The sequence below is a fragment of the Globicephala melas genome, chromosome 20 (genome assembly GCF_963455315.2).
Source record: "Globicephala melas chromosome 20, mGloMel1.2, whole genome shotgun sequence".
In the NCBI taxonomy this organism is placed as follows: domain Eukaryota; kingdom Metazoa; phylum Chordata; class Mammalia; order Artiodactyla; family Delphinidae; genus Globicephala; species Globicephala melas.
In genome coordinates, this window is record NC_083333.1 from 11,257,711 (window position 1) to 11,281,876 (window position 24,166).

Consider the following 24,166-nt stretch of genomic DNA (forward strand, 5'->3'; position numbering starts at 1 on the left):
AGAAAACCATAATTCAAAAAGACACATGCAGCTCAATGTTCACTGCAGCACTATTTACAATAGCCAGGTCATGGAAGCAACCTAAATGTCCATCGACAGATGAATGGATAAAGAAGATGTGGCACATATATACAATGGAATATTACTCAGCCATAAAAAGGAATGAAATTGGGTCTTTTTTTTTTTTTTATGCGGTACGCGGGCCTCTCACTGTTGTGGCCTCTCCTGTTGCGGGGCACAGGCTCCGGACGCGCAGGCTCAGCGGCCATGGTTCACGGGCCCGCTCCGTGAAATGTGGGATGCTCCTGGACTGGGGCACGAACCCGTGTCCCCTGCATCGGCAGGCAGACTGTCAACCACTGCGCCACCAGGGAAGCCCGAAATTGGGTCATTTGTAGAGACGTGGATGGACCTAGAGACTGTCATACAGAGTGAAGTAAGTCAGAAAGAGAAAAACAAATACCATACACTAACGCATATATATGGAATAAAAATGGTACTGATGAACCTAGTGTCAGGGCAGGAATATAGACGTAGACATGGAGAATGGACTTGAGGACACGGCAGGGAGGGGAAAGCTGGGGCAAAGTGAGAGTGGCATTGACATATATACACTACCAAATAAAATAGTTAGCTAGTGGGAAGCAGCAGCATAGCACAGGGAGATCAGCTCGGTGCTTTGTGATGACCTAGAGGGGTGGGATACGGAGGGTGGGAGGGAGGCTCAAGAGGGAGGGGATATGGGGATATATGTATGTGTATGGCTGAGTCACTTTGTTATACAACAGAAACTAACACAGTAATGTGAAGCAGTTATACTCCAATAAAGATCTATTAAAAAAAAGGGTACAATTGTCAATGAAAAGTAACGATTATGATTATCAATGTACCAAACAACATAAAAGTAACCTTCACAAAGCAGAAATTACAAAATAAGCAAGAAGAAGGAAACAGAAACGTGCTAATAAAAAAGAGGCTTTAAATTACTTGTTTCATCCAATCAAAAACAAATAATAATTTTTTTTAAAAGTAAAAATAGGGAAGTTCCCTGGCGGTCTAGTGGTTAGGACTCAGCGCTTTCTCTGCTGGGGCCCAGGTTCAACCCCTGGTTGGGTAACTAAGATCCTGCAAGCTGTGCAGTGAGGCCATAAAAAAAAAAATAGTTAAAATAAAAACCCTAAAAATAGAGTTGACCTAAACAATATAATTAACAAAGCAGACCTTACTGATATATATCAAACTCTGCATCCTAAAAGCAGAGGATACTTCATCCTTTCAATTGTCCAATAATATTTATTAAAATTAATCATATTTAAGTCTTTAAGAAATATTTCAAACACCCCCAAAACAGAAACAATGCAGAAAATATCCTATAATCATATTGCAACAAATGAATTTAATAAGAAAATCAAAGAGTCCTCTCTGTCCTGGAAGTTAAAAATAAAGCTCTCTTTCATATAATTGGGTCAAAATGGAAACATAACCCAAAACAAAAGAATTAATGGAAATAATAAAAATAATAATGTAAAGAATATATACCAGAATCTATAAAATGTGGCTCAAGTAGTACTCAGAGGAATACTTAATCACCTTAAATACATATTTCAAAACAAAATGGAGAAATAAGCATCTTTTTTAAAGGATAGAAAATAATAACAAAATAAACCAAAGGAAAGCTGCAGAAAGGAACAAATGAAGAAAACCAAATTATAATAAATTAGAAAACAAGAAAAACAGAACTACTATATAAATCTAAAATACTTTTTTTAAAGGTAAATAACTCATTAGCCCAATCAAAAATGAGGAAGTGAGAAAGTGCAAATATACAAAAGAACAAATAATGGAAGGAAATAAAGAGACTCTGAAAAGTGGTACTAGCATGTGGATTGAGGAGTTAAGACCAGAGTGCAAACTGGCAGTGAGTTTACTATTTTTTTTTCCCTTCCAGTAGCCCCTAAACTGACTTCAAGGCAGCCTAAAAACTGGAAGTGTAAATCAGCATGGACAGAGAGAGCTTCAGGGGAAGCTCTCGGGTCCGGCTTAGATCGTGGGAAAGGGATCACCTGGGAATGACAACGGTAGCAGCAAGGACCTATAGGTACTCACAACTCTTAAGAAGTGGAACTTTCCTCTCCAATTAGAAGAGGTGTGGTCCCAAGAGGATGGGAAAAACCCCACGGACTTTTTTTCCTCTCTGTCCTCTTGCTGCTTGAACCCAGACGAGGGCACAATTGTAATAAATGTACAGCAAAGTGGGGTAAATTAAGCCCTAACTTTCTGGCTGGAGGACCGAAAAGGGAAATCCCAGGGAACTTGAAAGCACTGGGGTTACCACAGAGAGGGAAGATCTTAGGAAAGAAACCCCAAAATGTTGTATATGAACCCCTGGGCTCACTCCTGAACTGCACAAGTAAGGATCAGATCACAAACAGACAGGAGAACTGAACAAAGTCAACAGACTTTGAGAACTGAATTAAATGACAGGCTACCACTGGCCACTGGGTGGCACAAACGTGGGACAGATCCAAATAGCATTGCAAAGGCCTGGAAAATAGAACTGGCGTTGAAACCACAACCACAGAACACTGATTGGAATTTGTGACCTGAATCCAACCAGCTCAATTGCCTGAGAAAACAAAAATACCAGCATGCTCTATAGGACTTAAACAAGATTGAGTCTCATAACATAATATTCAAAATATCCAGATTACACTCCAAAATTACTCGTACCAGGAATATCTCAACTCACATGAGAAGAGACAATAGATATCAATGTGAAGATATTGGGACAGATGTTGGGATTATTTGACAAAGACTTTGAAGGAATGATTATAAAATACTCCAACAAGTAAGGGCAAACACTGTTGAAATGAATGAAGAGATAGAAAATCTCAGGAAAATAAATAGAAAATATAAAGAAGAACCAAATGAATATTCTAGAACTGAAAATTACAATAAGTAAAATTTTTTTTTAAATTCATCAAATGAACTCAATGACAGAAAGGAACTGATGAAAGAAAGATTCAGTGAACTTGAATACAGATAATAGGAATTTCCCTGGTGGTCCAGCAGTTGAGAATCCGCCTTCCAATGCAGGGGACGTGGGTTTGATCCCTGATCGGGGAACTAAGATCCCACATGCTGCAGGGCAACTAGGCTGAGCCTGTGCGCCACAACTAAAGAGCCTGAGTGCCACAACTACTGAGCCCACATGCTCACACAACTACTGAGCCTGCATGCCACAACTAGAGAACCTGCACGCCACAACTAGAGAGAAGCCCACACACTGCAACTAAGACCTGATGTAGCCAAAAATAAATAAATAAAATAAAAAGTATACATATATTTATAGAAACTATGCAATTTGAATAACATAGAGGAAAAGAGATTGAAAAAAGTAAACAGTGCCTCAAGGATATGTAGGACAAAACCAAAAGGTCTAACATTCATGTCATCAGAGTCAAAGAAGTACAGGAAAGAGAGTGTGGTATAGGAAAATACTTCTTAAAAAGAAATAATGGCTTAACAAAGCTTCTCAAATTTTATAAAAGACATAGACCTATAGATTCCAAAAGCTCACCAAATTACCAACAGGATAAAAAACCAACCAAACAAAAAATCGTCACCCAGGCATATCACAAGCAAACCACTGAAAACTAAAAACAAAGAAAAAATCTTGAAAGCAGACAGAGAAAAGAAACACACTTCTATAGAGAAACAATGATCCAAATGAGTGTGGAATTCTCATTAGAAACAATGGAGGCCAGAATAAAGTAGAATAATATTTTTTAAGTGCTGAGAGGAAAAAAAACCTGTTAACTCATAATTCTATATCCAGCAAAAATATCCTGGAGAAATGATGATGAAATAAAGACATTCTCAGATGAAGAAAAACTAAGAGAATCCATTGCCAGCAGACCTGCTCCAAAAGAATTGCTAAAAGAAGTTATTCAAACAGAAATGATATGAGCAGGAAACTTGGGTCACTGGGAATAAAGGAAGAACAACAGAAATTTCAAATATCCTCTCCTAATGAATTATGAAATATGTTTGATGGTGGACAGCAAGTATTCTAACATTACTAATGGGTTTTAATATATGTAGACGGTGATCTAACTGGATGACCTCTGATTCCATCTGCTTCTCACTCTGAAAACAACTGCTGCTTCTCCCTCTGCTCAGCATGTCTTTTTTCTGCCATGTGGCGTCTACTTTTTTTGTAACTTCTGTTTCCTATGGCCAGCTTGGCCTCTCTGGCTTCTCTCCATCTTTGAAGGTATGGCTAACTGCCCGATTCTCTCTGGTTTCCCATACCACCACCATCACCACCACCACACACAGAGACATACTCACATCACAGTGAGCAGAACAGCCCTGCTCCTTCTGGTTTTGACAGTGGCTCCGCTCAAGTATACCTCTTAGGCTGCTAGACAGCGTATGATTTGTCTCTTTTGGGGTGAGTGGCCACCTGTGGCTGAACAGCAGTTTCATTTTGTGTAAAGCAAGAACACTAAGAGCTTTCCCTCAGCAAGGGATGTGGATGTGGAATATTTCCTTATAAGGGGATGGCAGGCATGATGATTGCCATGTGGAGTACAGCTGCACTAAACTGTTAGTCTGAGAACCAGGTCAGACACTTTCACCCTTCTAGGCCTTTATTTGGTCTGTTCCTTCCTTCTGGAATGTCTTTTCCTCTTCTCTGCCTAGAAAACTGTAAAACCCAGCACAAGGACTGAGTAAGTCACTCCCTCTCCCCCGAGTCCTTATTGCCCTTACATCCAACTTCTATTCAAGCGTTAATATGCTGTTTGACACTGTTTGTGCATGCATTTGTCTCCCCAACCAGACAGTAAGTTCCGAAGGGAGGGATTCAGGAGCTATTCATTGCTGTATTCTCATTACCAAACATGTTCGTTCATACATTCAGTTATTCATTCAACAAATATTAATTAAATGTCCACTGTGTATCAGTCACTGTACCAGGCACTGGGATGCAAATGTGAACAAGGCAGATAGAGTCCCCTTGGAGATTAGTGTGTGTTGCAGTGTGGCACATAGTACATGTTCAAGAACTTATTTTGAATTGGATTGCACTTGCTTATAGTCACTCTACCAAGGATTCTTTTGACCTTTCTCAGACATCAAAGCTTTACATATGCAAAGCAGTGGACAGTGAAGTGGGCCATGAGGTACTCTTCTACAACTCCAAGAGGTGCTTCAAACTTGATTTGCCAAAAGCCAAGTTTATTGTGTTTCCCAATCCTTCCACTCCTTATGTGTCCCGCATCTCAGTAAATGATACCATCATACACCTACTTGCCTCAGCCAGGAACCAGGAAGTCTTACTGGATCAGCCTCTCTTGCCTTCTCTCCCCCTTTTCCACACTCTCTCTCACATCCTTCTCTCCATTCTCTCCCTACCATCACCAGTGGAATAAGTCTTGACAATTCCACTTCCTTAGCATCTCTTTCACCCTCCCCTACCTCTATTCCTGCTAACCCCGCCTTGTTGCTGGCCCTTATCATCTCTCACCAGCACTCCAAAGAACTCTTCTCATGAGTCTCCTGTTTCCTTTCCAACCACATCACTTATCTCTTCCTGATCCCAACCTCATGAATTTCCCTGAAATTACACCAGCTCCCTGGAACTCTTGTTGCCTATTTGCCCAGAGTGCCTCCCCTCTCCCCAGGTCTCCTCTGTTCCCACCAACCTGGCAGATGCCTACTCAGATTTCAAGGCTCAGTTCAAGTTGTTCCCCTGAGAAGTCTTTTCTGTCTCCACAAGGTAAACTGACCCGTCCCTGCTTTGTGCTCCACACCCTATATAGAACTCATTCTTATAGTAACATACGGTTGCATTTTTTTAAATCATTTTGTTTCTCCCACCAGACTAGGAACTCCTTGAGGACAAAAATCTCTGTATTCTTGGTGCCTGGTATATAATAGGTGCTCAACAAACATTTTGTGAATGAATCCAGTAAACAAAATACTTTCCTATCTTTACACTTCCTTTTCTGTGAAACAAGTAACCAGGCCTTCTAGAAGGTGCTTCTTTGAGTCCCTGTAAGAGTTAAATTAAATAATTCATTGGCTGCCTGCCACAGTAGAGCTGAGAGAGCCAACTTCACCTAATTCTCCCTAGCCCGAGGCCCATCACACAACCGCCTCATGACCACATCTTGATAGGGCCTCTATTCCTGGGCCCTACCAAAGACAGGTGGGAGCACGATCTTCACTCAATCTCATGTTTATATCCTTCATTCCCAAACACCCATTTCTGCCCCTCCTTCAACCTCTTCTCTTTGTCCTCTGCCACAATTTTATTCCTCAACTCTTCCCATAATATCCCTCTTCTTTATCCCCCAAACTTTATCTCCTTTGTCTCCACACCATCGACATTCTATCCCCAAGCATAATCGTTTCATAAAAGCTACTGAACATCTGTGATGCCCAGGCCCTGTGCCAGGCACTGAAGGTAAACAGAGGAATGAAGTATAGTCGCTATACATGGGAAACTCAAAGAGGCCAAACAAGTATCTAACGAGATAATATAGAAAGACCAATCTAGTCTCTCAATAATCAGTGTCCTTAGGTTCTGGAAGGGATGGTACCACCGACAGTGGAGATGGTCAGAAAATTCTTCTTGGAGGAAACAAGGCTTGACCTGGTTTTGAACTAGGGTTCTTGGACAAGTTCAGAAAAATGGAATCAGAATTTAAGCTGAGTTAGCAGTTTGAACAAAGATCCAGGAGTCAACAGGTAAAAGGCGTTTTCAGAGAACAGTGATTAAATTATTTGGGCTGGAATGGAAAGGAGGTATAGAAGAGTCATGGTGATGAGATTAGAAAGATAATTTGGTGCTAGACTGTGAGAGGTATCATCACCAGGTTGAGGAATTGGGACAGTGGCAGCTAAGCAAGAAGGTGAGGAATTCTATGTTGAGGAGGAATAGAAGATTAAGATGTAAATAGTGTTTTATAGGTTGGTGTGCAGCTATGAGGACATGGATAAGGGTAGGGAGGGATCTGTGGCAGGATGACTGTCATGGTGTAGGTGGTGAAAAGAGGGAATGAAAAGATGATATGGGGACTTCCCTGGTGGCACAGTGGTTAAGAATCTGCCTGCCAATGCAGGGGACATGGGTTCAAGCCCTGGTCAGGGAAGATGCCACATGCTGCGGAGCAACTAAGCCCGTGCGCCACAACTACTGAGCCTGCTCTTCAGAGCCCGCGAGTCACAACCACTGAAGCCCGTGTGCCACAACTACTGAAGCCTGTGCGCCTAGAGCCTGTGCTCTGCAACAAGAGAAGCCACCGCAAGGAGAAGCCCTCGGCAACTAGAGAAAGCCCGTGCACAGCAATGGAAAACCCAACACAGCCAATAAATAAATAAATAAATAAATAAAATCTATTAAAAAAAAAAGATGATATGAGGAGAAAGATATTGAGAGAAGAAACAATTGGACCAAAGCCAGGGTTCTGAGCACATGAATTTAGGGGAATATAAATGACAAAAACAGGAAATCTGGAAGAAGGAGCCCTTTTGAGACAAATGGCTGACCTTGGTTGTAGACAAGGTCCAAGTGAGAGGGGTGGGTAAGAGATCAAGGAAGAGATGTCCAGCAGGTTGTAGGAGATACAGACTCGAAACTCTTGAGATAAGTCAGGTATTGAAGAGGAAACTGGGGAAGTCATCTGCTTGGAAGTGATCTTCAAGAGCAAAGAATGTAGAGGGAAGAGCGGGTAGCCAAGGACTGAGCCTTGAGGTTTATTTCCTGTTAGGGGTGAGGAAGAAAAAGCAAGAAAGCTAATGTGGGGGTTAGGAAGAGAATTAGCACAGGGCCTAAGAAGGCAATGGTAGAGAAGGATTCTAGGTTTAGGGAGGTAACTGTTGTTTGCTGTGAATTTAAGTTTGTACTATATGTGTTATGTATGCATTGGGAAAAGTGTGAAAGGACATACACCAAATTATTAGGATCAGTCACCTCTCCAAAGTGAAAAAGAGTTGAGGGCTTTCCCTTCTGTTATGCATGAATTTCTACAATTAGTTGACATTACTTTTATAATTACCATTCACTCCCACTCTAGCCAAAGAATAGTGAGAAAACCACTTTTCTCTCCCACATCTTTCTATCTCTCTTTCCAGCCATCCCTCTTAGCTTCTTCTCAGCCAGTGTCCTCACCTCTCCCCCAGCACACCCCTAAAATCCCCACTCCAGCCTTTAAGCTCTCCGCTCTGATTTCCTCAAAGTGTTGATCACCTATTCTTTGCAGGGGGGAGGATAAACTGTCCCAGGTGGTAATATAAAAAGAGAGCTTGTTTCTGCCTCTGAAGTTTTGTTTATGGTGGTTCCCATGACAGTTCCTTCCCACCTAGCTATTGTTTCTATCTTTAATGACACCTTCTACAGGAAGCACTCCAAGATTACAACTATCTGGCTTTGACTGAAGCTTTACTCTGATCTTCCACATCTTGATACTTACTAGGCAAAACAGTAACAATCATACAGTGCTATCTTACCTGTGGATGATGTAAGTGATTTACAAAGCACTCTCACTTGCATTATTTCATTTGAGCCTCACCTGGGAGGTAAGCATGACATGTTTTTCCCATGGAACAAACAAAGAAACTAAGGCTCAGATGACTACAGGCTACAGAGCCTGTAAATGATAGAATGGGAACTAAAATGCAGAATTTCTGACTCACAGTTTAGTGCTTTTTATATAACATCTCATTGTTTATATAGTGTGACTTCTTTAATATTGTCATGTCTTCTTTGGATACGCACCTTCATCTTCTTACTCAAGTTGCAAAAAATAATAATAATAAGTGACATTACCTCAGGATGAGGACATCTTCTCATTTGACTGAAGCTTTATTTTCAGACTGAAGCAATACCATTTTTATTATAACTTTAGGTCATCTTTAATGTCTTGCTATTTTTACATACCACACCCCCACGTGTAATGACTAGATTCTAACACTTGTTCCTATTACAGTATCTATTAAATTCACTCTTCCATCCTCACTACTAAACCCACCTCTTCTTTCTTTGAAAGAAGGGTTTATTCAAAGGTGGGTTTATTATATTTCTAAGAGGATAACTATTTTCTCAGATTTGTATAATAGAAAGAATCACAAAGAAAATAACAAGTAAAAAGCTGAAAACTTGGTAACTACTATGGGACTTGCCCTCCTGACATTAAAAAAAAACCCCGGAATTTATGCAAAAACAAACATTTTCAAACACAGAAAAACAGGTAGTACGGGACTGTGAAGGGAAACTAATGAGATGAAAGCTACAATTGCCCAGGCTTTCTGCCTGCAGGAAGTTTCTGGACTGCAACATAGGAGGGGAATCTCAAAAGAGCTTCACTGAACTCAGGAAACAGAGATCAGAGTTCAGGGAGGTCGAGGGGGCAGAACGCCAGAGAGGAGGAATATACACAGAGAAAGAGCTTCAGAAACCTGCACGGGGGTCTCCTTGAGTGTCGGGCTCAAAACCAATCTGACCAAGGGTGCAATTCCACGAGGCTAGGCAAACAATTGCCAGAAAGAGGACAATTACTTGCGGATTTGTAAGTCAACATTTCTGCCCAAAATGGAGTTGCTTATGCTAAGTTCCATGTCAAACCGAGACTTGATCGTAGTTTCGGCTTCCTCAGAAATGGAATTAATGCAGTCAATGTAAGATCACTTGATCAGCATTGGTTAGATAACCTGCCTGATAGACCCCTGCCATCCCTTAAAGGAAAGTAACTGCAATAACCAACCCGATTTTTCGCCTAGTCTAGTTTCCTTGTTCCCACTCCTTTCTGCCTACAAACATCCTTCATTTTGTACAGCTCCTCAGAGCGCCTTTCTTTCTGCTAGATTGGATGCTACCTGATTTGAATAGATTTTTGCCCAAATAAACTTTAAAAATTTTAATATGTATCAGTTTATCTTTTAACACAACAAAATCAAGCATCCAACAGCATAAAATTCACAATATCTGGAATCCAGTCAAAAATTACTAGCAATGCATGGGACTTCCCTGGTGGTCCAGTGGGAAAGACTCTGCGCTACCAATGTAGGGGATCCGGGTTTGATCCCTGGTCAGGGAACTAGATCCTGCATGCTGCAACTAAGAAACCACATGCTGCAACTAAGAAGTCCGCATGCCACAACAAAGTTCCTGCGTGCCACAACTAAGACCTGGTGCAGCCTAAATAAATAAATAAGTAAATATTTAAAGAAAAAAAGTAAGAGACAAACTAATAATAACTAGGCAAAACACTTGGACAGGCAATTCACAAAAGAAGAGATCCAGGGACTTCCCTGGTGGCACAGTGGTTAAGAATCCGCCTACCAATGCGGGGGACACGGGTTCGATCCCTAGTCCAGGAAGATCCCACATGCCGCAGAGTAACTAAGCCCGTGCACCACAACTACTGAGCGTGCACTCTAGAGACTGTGAGCCACAACTACTGAGCCTGTGCATCACAACTACTGAAACTCATGTGTCCTAGAGCCCACAAGCCACAACTACTGAGCCCACATGCTCTAGGGCCCGTGTGCTGCAACAAGAGTAGCCACCGAAAAGAGAAGCCCGCGCACTGCAACAAAGAGTAGCCCCCGCTCGCTACAGCTAGAGAAAGCTCACATGCAGCAACGAAGACCCAACGCAGCCAAAAATAAATAATTAAAAAAAGAAGAGATCCAAATAGTAATAAGTATATTTTTAAATTCCCAACCTCATTAATAATCAGAGAAATACAACTTAAAACTTCAGTGAGATACAACTACATGCTTCTGGAATAGCTAAAATAAAAACACTCATAACACCAACGATTACTGAGGATGTGGAACAATTCCCATTCACTGCTCATGAGAACTTAAATTCCTAGAGCCACTTTGGAAAATCACTGGCATTTTCTAAATAAAGTTGAATTTGCTCATATCCTACAAACTAGCGATTCCAATTCTAGGTACACACCCATGAGAAACTCTTGCCCATACACACCACATACATGAAAAAGATGACATTATTCTTTCTTTTCTTTTAAATTAATTTATTTTTTATTTATTTATTTTTGGCTGCCTTGGGTCTTCGTTGCTGCGCACGGGCTTTCTCTAGTTGCGGCCAGCGGGGGCTACTCTTCTTTGCGGTGCATGTGCTTCTCATCGTGGTGGCTTCTCCTGCTGCGGAGCACGGACTCTAGGTGCGCAGGCTTCAGTAGTTGTGGCACGCTGGCTCCAGAGTGCAGGCTCAGTAGTTGTGGCACACGGGCTTAGGTGCTCCACAGCATGTGGGATCTTCCCGGACCAGGGATCGAACCTGTGTCCACTGCATTGGCAGGCGGATTCTTAACCACTGTGCCACCAGGGAAGTCCAAGATGACGTTATTCTTAACAGCTATTAATAGGTAACCATCCATTGTCCATCAACAGTGAAATAGATATATTAATTGTGGTATATTCATATAAAAGACACTGCAAAGCAATAAAAATGAATGAACTATAGCTATATGCAGCAACATGAATTAATATTACAAATACTGAGCTAAGAAAGCAAGATAAAAATAATTTAGTATGATTCCATTTATATGAAGTTCAAAAACAGTCAGAACTAAATAATGCATATCTACATGGAAAAGCTATAAAGATAGGCAAGGAAATGGTTATCACAAGATTAGAAGAGTGGTTATTTCTGGGAGAGGTTTTCTTTGGGGGGAGGGTGGTATAGATAATAGGATACTGGCAATATTATAATTCTTGAACTGGGTTATGGTGACCTGGTGCTTTTTTTTAAAATTAATTTGTTTATTTTTGGCTGCGTTGGGTCTTCGTTGCTGTGCGCGGACTTTCTCTAGTTGCAGTGAGGGGGGACTACTCTTCGTTGCTGTGCGCAGACTTCTCATCGTGGTGGCTTCTCTTGTTGTGGAGCATGGGCTCTAGGTACGCAGGCTTCAGTAGTTGTGGCACGCAGGCTCAGTAGTTGTGGCTTGCGGGCTCTAGGGCACAGGCTCAGTAGTTGTGGCCCACGGGCTTTCTTGCTCTGCAGCATGTGGGATCTTCCCGGACCAGGGCTCAAACCCTTGTCCCCTGTATTGGCAGGCGGATTCCCAACCACTGTGCCACCAGGGAAGTCCCCCCCTGGTGCTTTTTAATTGCTTTAATTTTCTTCTTTAAATTTCACATGTGCTCTTTTGGATTTTTAAAAAATATTTATTTATTTATTTATTTATTTTGGCTGCACGGGTCTTAGTTGCGGCACGCAAGATCTTTGTTGCGGCATGCGGGCTTCTTAGTTGCAGCATGCATGTGGGACCTAGTTTCCTGACCAGGGATCAAACCGGGCCCCCTGCATTGGGAGCATAGAGTCTTACCCACTGGACCACCAGGGAAGTCCCTCTTTTGGATGTTTATACAGTCCATACTAAAATAGTTTAAGAAAAGAAAAAGTCATGACATATTTAAGGATCACCAAAATAAGTTAAATCATTGAGGAACTTAAAGCTCACAAGAAAGATTTAAAAGAATACCCAGAAATTGGTTGTCCAACCAGAAAAATATGTAATCAAAAAGAACAAAAGTGGGCTTCCCTGGTGGCGCAGTGGTTGAGAGTCTGCCTGCCGATGCAGGGGACATGGGTTCGTGCCCCGGTCAGGGAAGATCCCACATGCCGCGGAGCGGCTAGGCCCGTGAGCCATGGCCGCTGAGCCTGCACGTCCGGAGCCTGTGCTCCGCAACGGGAGAGACCACAACAGTGAGAGGCTCGCGTAACGCAAAAAAAAAAAAAAGAAAAAAAAAAAAAGAACAAAAGTAAGAGAGAGAGACACACAGAATGGTAGGAAATGTTAAGGCCTTGGCAAAATCAATTCATACTCTACTGGTTAGAAATACAAACAAGGAACCGTGTGTATCAAGTTAGATCAAGGTCAGAGACAGGACAGACCAGTGGCTCTTAGCCTTTTAGGGACACCCATTTCTGAAGAATCTGATGAAAGTTAAGAACGCTTCCTCCAGAAAAATCACATTTATGGAAATTTATTTGCAATTTCAAGGGATTCACAGACACACTAAAACTCAACCATGAACAGAGGGTGTTTGGACCCCAGGTTAAAAACCTTTGCTGTAAAGGATTAATCTCCAAAATTTACAAGCAGCTCATGCAGCTCAATATCAAAAAAACCAAAAAACCCAATCCAAAAATGGGCAGAAGACCTAAACAGACATTTCTCGAAAGAAGATATACAGATTGCGAACAAACACATGAAAGAATGCTCAACATCATTAATCATTAGAGAAATGCAAATCAAAACTACAATGAGATATCACCTCACACCGGTCAGAATGGCCATCAAAAAATCTACGAACAATAAATGCTGGAGAGGGTGTGGAGAAAAGGGAACCCTCTTGCACTGCTGGTGGGAATGTAAATTGATACAGCCACTATGGAGAACAGTATGGAGGTGCCTTAAAAAACTAAAAATAGAACTACCATATGACCCAGCAATCCCACTACTGGGCATATTCCCTGAGAAAACCATAATTCAAAAAGAGTCATGTACCAAAATGTTCATTGCAGCTCTATTTACAATAGCCAGGACATGGAAGCAACCTAAGTGTCCATCAACAGATGAACGGATAAAGAAGATGTGGCACATATATACAATAGAATATTACTCAGCCATAAAAAGAAACGAAATTGAGTTATTTGTAGTGAGGTGGATGGACCTAGAGTCTGTCATACAGAGTGAAGTAAGTCAGAAAAAGAAAAACAAATACCGTATGCTAACACATATATATGGAATCTAAAAAAAATGGTCATGAAGAACCTAGGGGCAAGAAGGGAATAAAGACACAGACCTACTAGAGAACGGACTTGAGGATATGGGGAGGGGGAAGCGTAAGCTGTGACAAAGTGAGAGGGAGGCATGGACATATATTCACTACCAAACGTAAAATAGATAGCTAGTGGGAAGCAGCCACATAGCACAGGGAGATCAGCTCGGTGCTTTGTGATGACCTAGAGGGGTGGGATAGGGAGGGTGGGAGGGAGGGAGATGCAAGAGGGAAGAGATATGGGGACATACGTATATGTATAACTGATTCACTTTGTTATAAAGCAGAAACTAACACACCATTGTAAAGCAATTATACTCCAAAAAGATGTTTAAAAAATAAATTAAATAAATAAATAAAATGATATCATGGAGATAAGTTAAAAAAAAAAACACCTTTGCTGTAGAATCTAAGTTTAAAGTCCCCATTCTAAGGGAAGACTTTACAAGAACATGGGCCTGGAAACCAACAGTTTCTCTCACGCCCACAGTGGTAATATAGCAGCCTCCTGGGCCACAGGAGGGCCCTCCGTGAGGGACAGTCACCCAAAACCAGTCTTCTGAAACCAGAAATAGGATAGAAAAGACTAGGGACTACCTCAGAAACCTTCCTGTAAGTGATGGACTGACAGGTACTCACACACCATTTTCGGGAAACTTGGTAGTAAAGAAATTCTGCTTGTGAATTTGGAAAGAATGAAATCCTTTGGATTTGAAGATGGCTGCCAAGCCATTCAGTAGCTCATCAATGAAATCCAAGGGGCTGTCAAGCCCTGCTGATTTCGAAGGGCACCGATTGTGTCACTTTGGTTTGCACTGTCCTTAAAGAGAAGAAGTGATGGTGAGCTCAGTGTGAACAGTTCCTAAGTCATGCTTTAAGGATGCCAAAAGTAATACGGACATTTTTTAGAGATACTGTATTGAAAACAACAGCAACTGTGGTGTGGAAATGGCAGAGTAAAAGATACAGGTATATAAAACCTGTAATTTACAGCCTTATGATTTAAAGCAAAATATATCACTCATGGACTTTTGATGGATACTAATTTACACTTGGTTATAGGCTACTGGCTTATTGGTTATATTGAACTTATTACCACAAGTTCATTGGAACAGGAGCCCAGCTACCGTGAAGCCCTGGAACTTCGCGAGCTCTTAAGAATTTCCGTTCAAAAAACAGATTCCTACTTTCCACTCAATGTGGAAATCTACAGGTTTAATGCAATCCCTATCAAACTACCCATGACATTTTTCACAGAACTAGAACAAATAATTCTCACATTTATATGGAACCACAAAAGGCCCAGAATTGCCAAAGCAAATCCTGAGGGAAAAGAACAAAGCTGGAAGCATAGCCTTTCAGACTTCAGACAAAACTACAAAGCCACACTAATAAAAACAGTGTGCTGGGCTTCCCTGGTGGCGCAGTGGTTGAGAGTCCGCCTGCCGATGCAAGGGATGCGGGTTCGTGCCCCGGTCCGGGAAGATCCCACATGCCGCGGAGCGGCTGGGCCCGTGAGCCGTGGCCGCTGAGCCTGCGTGTCCGGAGCCTGTGCTCCGCAACGGGAGAGGCCACAGCAGTGAGAACCTGAAAAAAACCAAAAAAAACCAGTGTGCTATTGGCACAAACACAGACATATAGGTCAATGGAACAGAATAGAGAACCCAGAAATAAACTCAAACATCTATGGTCAATTAATCTCTGACAAAGAAGTTATGAATATACAATGGAGAAAAGACAGTTTCTTCAACAAGTGGTGTTGGGAAAGCTGGAGAGCCACGTGTAAATCAATGAAATTAGAACACTCCCCTACACCATATACAAAAATAAACTCAAAATGGTTTATTTTGACCTAAATATAAGACATGACACCACAAAACTTCTAAAAGAGAACACAGACAAAACATTCTTGGATATAACTCATAGCAATATTTTCTTAGATCAGTCTCCTAAGGCAGAAGTAAAACCAAAAATGAACAAATGGGATTGAAGCAAACTTAAAAGCTTTTGCACAGCAAAGGAAATCATCAACAAAATGAAAAGACAACCTACAGAATGGGAGAAAATATTTGCAAATCATGTGACCAACAAGAGGTTAATATCCAAAATATACAAACAGCTCATACAACTCAATACCAAAAAAAAGAATAACCCAATCGAAAAGTGGGCAGAGGACCTAAACAGACATTTTTCCAAGGAAGAACTACAGATGGCCAACAGGCATATGAAAAGATGCTCAACATTGCTAATTATTAAAGGAATGCAAATCAAAACCACAATGAGGTATCGCCTCACACCGGTCAGAATGGCTATCTTTAAAAAGTCTACAAATAATAAATGCTGGAGAAGGTGTGGACAAAAGGAACCCTCCTACACCGTTGGTGGGAATGCAAATTGGTGTAGCCACTATGGAAAAAAGTATAGACGTTCCTTAAAAAACTAAAAGTAGAGCTACCATATGATCCAGCAATCCTACTCCTGGGTATATACCCAGAAAAAACAAAATCTCTAATTCAAAAATATAGATGTGGGCTTCCCTAGTGGCGCAGTGGTTGAGAATCCGCCTGCCAGTGCAGGGGACATGGGTTTGAGCCCTGGTCCGAGAAGATCCCACATGCTGCAGAGAAACTAAGCCCATGTGCCACGACTACTGAGCCCACGAGCCACAACTACTGAGCCCACAAGCCACAACTGCTGAAGCCTGTGCGCCTAGAGCCCGTGCTCCACAACAAGAGAAGCCATCGCAATGAGAGGCTCGCGCACCGCAACGAGGAGTAGTCCCTGCTCGAGGGAACTAGAGAAAGTCTGCAGGCAGCAACGAAGACCCAACGCAGCCAAAAATACATAAATAAATATATAAAACTTCTAAAAAAAAAAACCAAACAAACAAAAATATAGATGCAACCCAATGTTCATAGCAGCACTATTTACAATAGCCAAGACATGGAAACAACCCAAGTGCCCAACGACAGATGATGGGCTTAAGAAGATGTAGTATATATATACAATGCAATACTATTCAGCCATAGAAAGGAATGAAATATTGCCATTTGCAGGAACACGGATGGACCTAGAGAATATTTTACTTAGTGAAATAAGTCAGAAAGAGAAAGACAAATACTATATGATATCACTTATATATGGAATCTAAAAAATAATACAAATGAATCCCTATACACAACAGAAACAGACCTATGGATATAGAAAACAAACTGATGGTTACCAAAGGGGAGAGGGAGGGAAGGAGGGACAAATTAGGAGCATGGGATTAACAGACACAAACTATTATACATAAAACAGATAAGCAACAGGGATTTACTGTATAGCATAGGGAATTATATTCAATATTTTGTAATATTCTATAATGGAATAGAACCCTTAAAAATAGATACAGATATAGATATATCTGAGTCACTTTGCTGTACACCTAAAACTAACACAATATTGTAAATCAACTATACTTCAATTTTCAAAAAAAGTTGAACTCATAGAAACAAAGAATAGAATGGTGTTTGCTAGGGGCTGGGGGTTGCAACAAAAGAGGAGAGGTTAGTAAAAGGGTGCACACTTTCAGTTATACGGTGAATAAGGTCTGAAGATCTAATGTATAACATGGTGACTATAGTTGATAACGCTGCACTGTATAATTGAAATTTACTAAGAGAATAGAACTTAAGTATTTGCACCAAAATAAATAAATAAATGGTAAATATGTGAGACGGTGGAAGTGTTAACTCAATTGTGGGAATCACTTCACAATGTACATGCATAGTCAAATCTCACAGTGTACACTTTAAATCTATTACAACTTTATTTATCAATTATACTTCAATAAAGCTGAGAAAAATATTTGGGAGCCAAAGTACTCTTATGGGGGTTAGCCACTTCCATATCCTCTGATATATCTTATTGAGCACAACATCCTCTCATTTGTTTACTAAATATGGCATGCTAGATTTTTTCTTCATGCCAAAAACAATCCATGTCTGTTGCAGAAAACATAAGTAATGTGGATAAACAAAAAAGAAGAAAAATAATATGAAAATCTCCCAAAATTCTACCACCCAGAGATGTTACCTTTTTGTACATTTCCTTTCTATGTAACCAGGGAGGAGACCTACAGTGCATACTCCTCCTTCTAAAGGAATTTCCCCTCTTATAGCCCCTGTTGCTAATGCTGCCTTAGTTTATACCATGTAACCCCATCCCATAGGTCACTGGGATTAGACACCCTGCCTGTATTAGTCAGGGTTTAGTCAGGAAAGCAGAGGCCAGCCTGGGTTTTTCAAACCAAATAAAGGAAATTGGTTCCACAGGAAATGGAAAAGCTGAGAAGCCAAACACAGGATGGTAAGGCAACTGGAGGTTAGCAACAGCCAGAAGTTAAGTGCTGCCCTAGGGCTGAAGGGATGGCAGGAGAAGGAGGTTTTATCAGAGCACAGAGGTTGGGGCCAGTCAGAAGGAGCCAGAACCAAGGAGGGGGATTTCCAGGGAGCTGGAACCACAGAGGCAGTTTCTGTTTGGGGTGGGGGGGAACAAGAGACTTCATAGGAGAGAAGGAAACGAGAAAGAGAGGGAAATATCCCAGCTTTCCACTTCTCCTATTCTCCAATCATCTGTCACTGTCTCCCCTTGGCCAAACTTACACAGAAGGTTCTGGGCTAAGGAGACTGGGGAATGATGGGGCACAGGATAAGAGAAGGGGGATGGGAGTGAGCACAAATAGGCAACTGGCCAGCAATTGTCTAAGAGCAACCAATCAACTGGCTAGCCACACTACATCACCTATGTAGTATTCTCACCAAAAAGGTTTAAGCTGAATCTGATCATGAGGAAATAATCAGGCAAATCCAAACTGAAAGACAGTGTGCACAACAACTGGCCTAGACTCTCCAAAAAGTCAATGTCATAAAGATGAAATACAGGGACTTCCCTGGTGGTCCGGTGGGTAAGAATCCATGCTCCCAATGCAGGAGGCCAGGGTTCGATCCCTAGTTGGGGAACTAGATCTCGCATGCCGCAACTAAGAGTTCACATGCCACAACTAAGAGTCTGCATACTGCAACTAAAAGATCCCGTGTGCTGCAATGAAGAGCCGGTGCAGGAAAATAAATAAATAAATATTTTTTAAAAATATATGAAAAACAGCCAGAGAACTTGTCTAAATTAAAGGGCACTAGGGAGACATGACAACAAATTTCTACGTGTGATCATAATTTGAATATTGGATCCAAAAAAGTCATACATAAAGAACAATATTGGGGCAATTGTGGAAATATTAATATGGACAGTACATTAGATTACAGCTGTATATAATTGTTCAATTTCTTGAGTATGCTCATTTGATTGTGGTTATGTAAGAGAATGCCCTTGTTCTCAGAAGATATATCCCAAAGTATTTAAAGACAAAATGCTATGATGTCTTCAACTAACTGCATACGTTCATGCATAGAGAAAGTGTGATCCAGCAAATGTGGCAAATGTTAAAATTGGTGACTCTAAGTGAAGGGTATATAGGCATTCAGTGTACTAGTCATGCAACTATTCTGAAACAATGTTTTTCAAACTAAAAACTTGAGGAAAAAAATAGGCTTGGACCAGTGGCATGAGGTGAAAAGATGAACTGAACCAAACAGTTCTTATGAATTTGAACTTAAAAACACAAAACAAGTCTGCTAGTTGGCAATAAAGTTGTAGGTGACAGAAAAACACGGGTGGAGTTAAGGCAACAACAAACTAAAATTATATGCAAATCAAAAAAAAAATTATGTGGTGGGAGGAAAACTATTGTTTGCAAAAATAGCTGCCAAGTGTTCTTCCCACCTCTGTAAGCCACGCCCCCCATCAGGAGGTGAAGCCTATTTCTCCTCCCCATGACATGAACTTTCTTCGACCAACAAAATGTAACAGAAATGACATGGTGCCAGTTCTGGACCTGCTGCTTAAGGGGCCTGACAGCTTCTGCTTTACTTCTTCTGGAGCCTTAAGTCACCATGTAAAGAAGCCCTGCTGGAGAGATTGGTCCAGCCAGCCCCTCGCTGTTCTGGACGCCTTAGCTGAGAAGCCACACATGTGAGTGAAGCCATCAGCCATCCTCCAGCCCCAGTCAAGCTGACCCGGCCAACACTTGATGGAGCAGGGATGAGCTGTTCCTGCCAATCCCTTCCCAAATCACAGCATCATGAGCCAATAAATAAATGGTGATTGTTGTTTTAAGCCAAAGAATTTGGGGGAGGTTTACTATATAGCCAATAGGGAGCAGAGCAGACAGACAGGGACACAGAGATGCCTGTAGAGAGAGTGAAAAACTACCTGAGTTTTATCATTCCAGTTCATTCCACACGTAGACTCAAAACAACCCCAACTCCTTTCTTGAGTTAAATTAAGCAGGGGTGGGGGAGAGATGGATTGGGAGTTTGGGATTAGCAGATGCAAACTGTTATATAGAGAATGGTCCTACTGTATAGCACAGGGAACTATATTCAATATCCTGTGATAAACCATAATGAAAAAGAATGTATATATACATATAACTGAATCATTTTGCTGTACAGCAGAAATTAACACAACAATATAAATCAACTGTACTTCAATAAAATAAATTTTTTAAAAAATGAATAAATTAAGCAGGTCTCTGTTCCCTGTAACAGAAAGAGCCAGACACAAGTGTCCCCTCCTGTTTTTTCTCTTTGCAGGTGTTTTCATTTTTCAAAGATTCTGGAAGAACAGTTCTTAGTTCTGCTTGTCTGCATTCATTTCCTTATTTATTGAGTAACAGCACCTGATTTTTTTCAATGGTTTGCTGTGAAATGTATCATACAAACAAAAAGGGGAATAAAATCATTTGTGCAACTTAAATGTAATAATAGGGTAAACAGTCATCCACTGTACCATTTTTCTAGATTCCACATATATGTGTTAATATACGATATTTGTTTTTCTCTTTCTGACTTCACGCTGTACAGATGAACCGGTTTGCAAGGCAGAAACAGAGACATAGATGTAGAGAACAAATGTTGGACACCAAGGGGGGAAGGGGGGGTGGGATGAATTGGGAGATTGGGATTGACATACATGCACTAATATGTACAAAATAGATAACTAATAAGAACCTGCTGTATAAAAAAATAATACAATAAAATTCAAAAACAAAAAAAGCAATCATCCACTAATTTTGAGATATAAAACACAGCCAGTCCTTCCAAGGCCTCTGTTTACACCTCAGTTGCAGTCTTTTCTCTACCCCCCAGCGCTAACCACTGTGATGACTTTCGTGTTGATTTTCACTTTTCACTGTTGACTTTCACTTTTCCTTTTTAGTTTTCCACCTAGATATGCCTCCCTAAATATTACTGAGTTTTGAAAATCTGAGTAGTAAGCACCAAACAAGGAGGGTAAGGAAAGGGTGACACTGGCACTGTAGAAGGAGAAGATAAGCTGAACTGTCTCTGGGTCACTGCCTGGCTTCAGCTTCCCTGAGTATTTATAAGAGCCTTTTATGGGAAAATCACTGAGTAACATGATGAGTAACACTGGGCATTGGGCTCAGCGCAGCTGAGACATGTGGCAGCACCACAGCATGGGCCAGCTCTTAGGTGTTTGGCCAGGATATAGTCAGAGGGAGAGGCTGTTCTGTATTTTCTGCTCACCAGGACTTGCCCTCCAGCTCCTAGAAGAGGTCTAAGCGGAGCATTGCGAGACACTGTCCACAGCAGATCAGGCAGCAGGTCAGCCAGGAGTGATGAGCGTATTGACAAACTTCAGAGGAAAATGTGGGTCAGACTCTCTGGACAGTTTATCCTTGATTTAAAAGTCTGCATGATGGTGTGGGGCGAATGGTGGTGTCAGTCCTCAATTCATCTCTCTCTCGGGTCGCACTGCTTCAGTCTGAATTTGTTTCCTTTTGCATCCAGTGCACAGCTGTCATCCTGGAATCTCCCATTACCCTCGCCCTGAGGATTCCCTTCACCTTTCTCCTGTGTCAGATTCCTATTTATTGTATGTCATGCCTTCCTCTTGGTTTACTCTCTTGTTCAGAAAGCACAGTAAGGGGCTTCCCTGGTGGCGCAGTGGTTAAGAATCCGCCTGCCAATGTAGGAGACACAGGTTCGAGCCCTGGTCTGGGAAGATCGCACAAGCCGCGGAGCAACTAAGCCTGTGCACCACAGCTACGGAGCCTGCGCTCTAGAGCCCGCAAACCACAACTACTGAGCCCACGCGCCACAACTACTGAAGCCTGTGCACCTAGAGCCCATGCTCCGCAACAAGGGAAGCCACCGCAATGAGAAGCCCGTGCACCGCAACAAAGAGTAGCCCCCGCTCGCCGCAACTAGAGAAAGCCCGTGCGCAGCAACAAAGACCCAATGCAGCCAAAAATAAATAAATTAATTAATTTTTTAAAAAAAAGGTACAGTAAGGACTTCCCTGGTGGTGCAGTGGTTAAGAATCCGCCTGCCAATGCAGAGGACACAGGTTTGATCCTTGGTCTGGGAAGATCCCATGTGCCGCAGAGCAACTAAGTCCGTGAGCCACAACTACTGAGCCTGTGCTCTAGAGCCCACGAGCCACAACTACTGAGCCCACGTGCCACAACTACTGAAGCCCCCATGTCTAGAGACCGTGCTCCACAACAAAAAAAGCCACCACAATAAGAAGCCCATGCACTGCAATAAAAAGTAGACCCCGCTCACCACAACTAGAGGAAACCCGCAGGCAGCAACGAAGACCCAACGTAGCCAAAAATTAATTTATAAAAATAGCACAGCCTTCAGTAGCTTCTTCAGAAAGGATGCATAGGAGGGAAATGCTTTGAAACGTTGCATACTTGAAAATGTCTTTATTTACCCTCAGAGTTGATTGATAATTTAGCTGGGTGGAGAATTCTAGGTTGGAAATCATGCTGCTTCAGAATTTTGAGGGCATTGCTCTGTTGTCTTCTTGCTTCCAGTGTTATTCACTGAAGAATGAAAAGTCAAATCTGATTCCTAATCTCCATCTCTCTTTTTCTCTCTCAAAGATTTTTTAAATCTCTTTGCCCCCATGTTCTGAAATTTCATGATGATGTGTCTTGGTGGGTCTCTTTTCATCCTTTTTTCTGGGCATTTGAAGGACCCCTCAATCTGGAAACTCATGTCCTTGAGCTTGGTAAATGTTTCTGTATTGTTTTACTGATGACTGCTTCCCCTAAATCTTCTCTGTTCTCTCTGTCTGGAACTCTATTATTCAGATATTGAACCTCTCAGACTTATTGTTTTAATCTTTTCTCTCCTATTTTCCATCTCTTCATCTTCAGGATTTCCTCAAGTTTACCTTCCAACTCTTCTATTACATTTTTTGGGCCTACTATCCTGCTTTAACTTTTAAGGGCTTTCTTTTTTCTCTTAATATTTATAATTATATCATCCTGTTCTTATAACACGAGTGCAATATATTCTCTTACCTTTATGAGTATATTAGTGATAGATTTTTTAAGTCTTCACATCCCTGTATCCTGAGTGGTTGTTTGTTTTGTTTCATTTTGTTTTTCTTTTGTTTTGGGCTCTGTCTTCAATGTCAGAAGCAGCATCTGATTCTTTTGGGAGGAAACTGCCTCCACCCATATTTTCAGTCCATGCAGGTGGACTCACCATTTGCTAATTCTTTTGTCATGCATAATATACGTAACCTGCCTGGGCTTTAGTTTCTTCATCAGTTAAATGAGGATGATGATAGAATCCATTTTATTGGAGTTGTCAGGAGGATTAAGTGAAATAACACAGAGGACACTGATTTTGAGTCCTTTTCAGGCTTGGGGAGGCTAAATTGCCCAAGGTTACACATCTAATCACAGAAAATTTAGACTCAGATTCATGATTTACACATAATTAGTACTCAATAAATTTTAGCTATCTAAACTACTATTAAGGTGGCACTCACACCACCTCTCAGCTGAAGAAGAGGAGTACGTGACCCAAGCCTGGCCAAAGAGATGCAGCATTGGGATTTTTGCTGGAATGATTTGAAAGGAAAGACTCTATCTTTGTTAGACTTTCGCATTGGTAAAACATAATCCCAGAGCTGCTACTAGCCCTCTGTGATGGTTAATTTTACATGTCAACTTGACTTGGGCCACAGGATGCCCAGATAGCTGGTTGACCCTTATTTCTAGGTAGTCTGTGAAAGTGTTTCCAGAAGAAACTAGCATTTGAATCAGTGGGCTGAGTAAAGCAGATGGCCCTCCCCACTGTGGGTGGGCCTTATCCAATCCATTGCGGCTGAATAGAGCAAAAAGGTGCAAAGAGGTTGAATTTGCTCTCTGCCTATTTAAAGTCCTGCCCTCAAGCACCCCTACTTCTCA

The 24,166-nt window shown here is 41.4% G+C and overlaps 1 long non-coding RNA gene across 8 annotated transcripts in view; it reads right to left on the reverse strand.

Moving 5' to 3' along the window:
- Positions 1-24,166, reverse strand: part of LOC132594116 (uncharacterized) — a 134,206-nt gene that overhangs the window by 74,210 nt on the left and 35,830 nt on the right. For 2 of the 8 annotated variants that reach the window (XR_011377043.1, XR_011377041.1), the window contains exon 5: positions 14,474-15,417. The exons of 2 other annotated variants lie outside the window; for them this stretch is intronic. This is a non-coding gene — a long non-coding RNA (uncharacterized lncRNA). Of the gene's footprint in view, positions 1-12,815; positions 15,418-24,166 lie in introns of those variants that run through there. 4 more of the 8 variants (XR_011377040.1, XR_011377044.1, XR_011377042.1 and 1 more) reach the window with 2 other exon arrangements.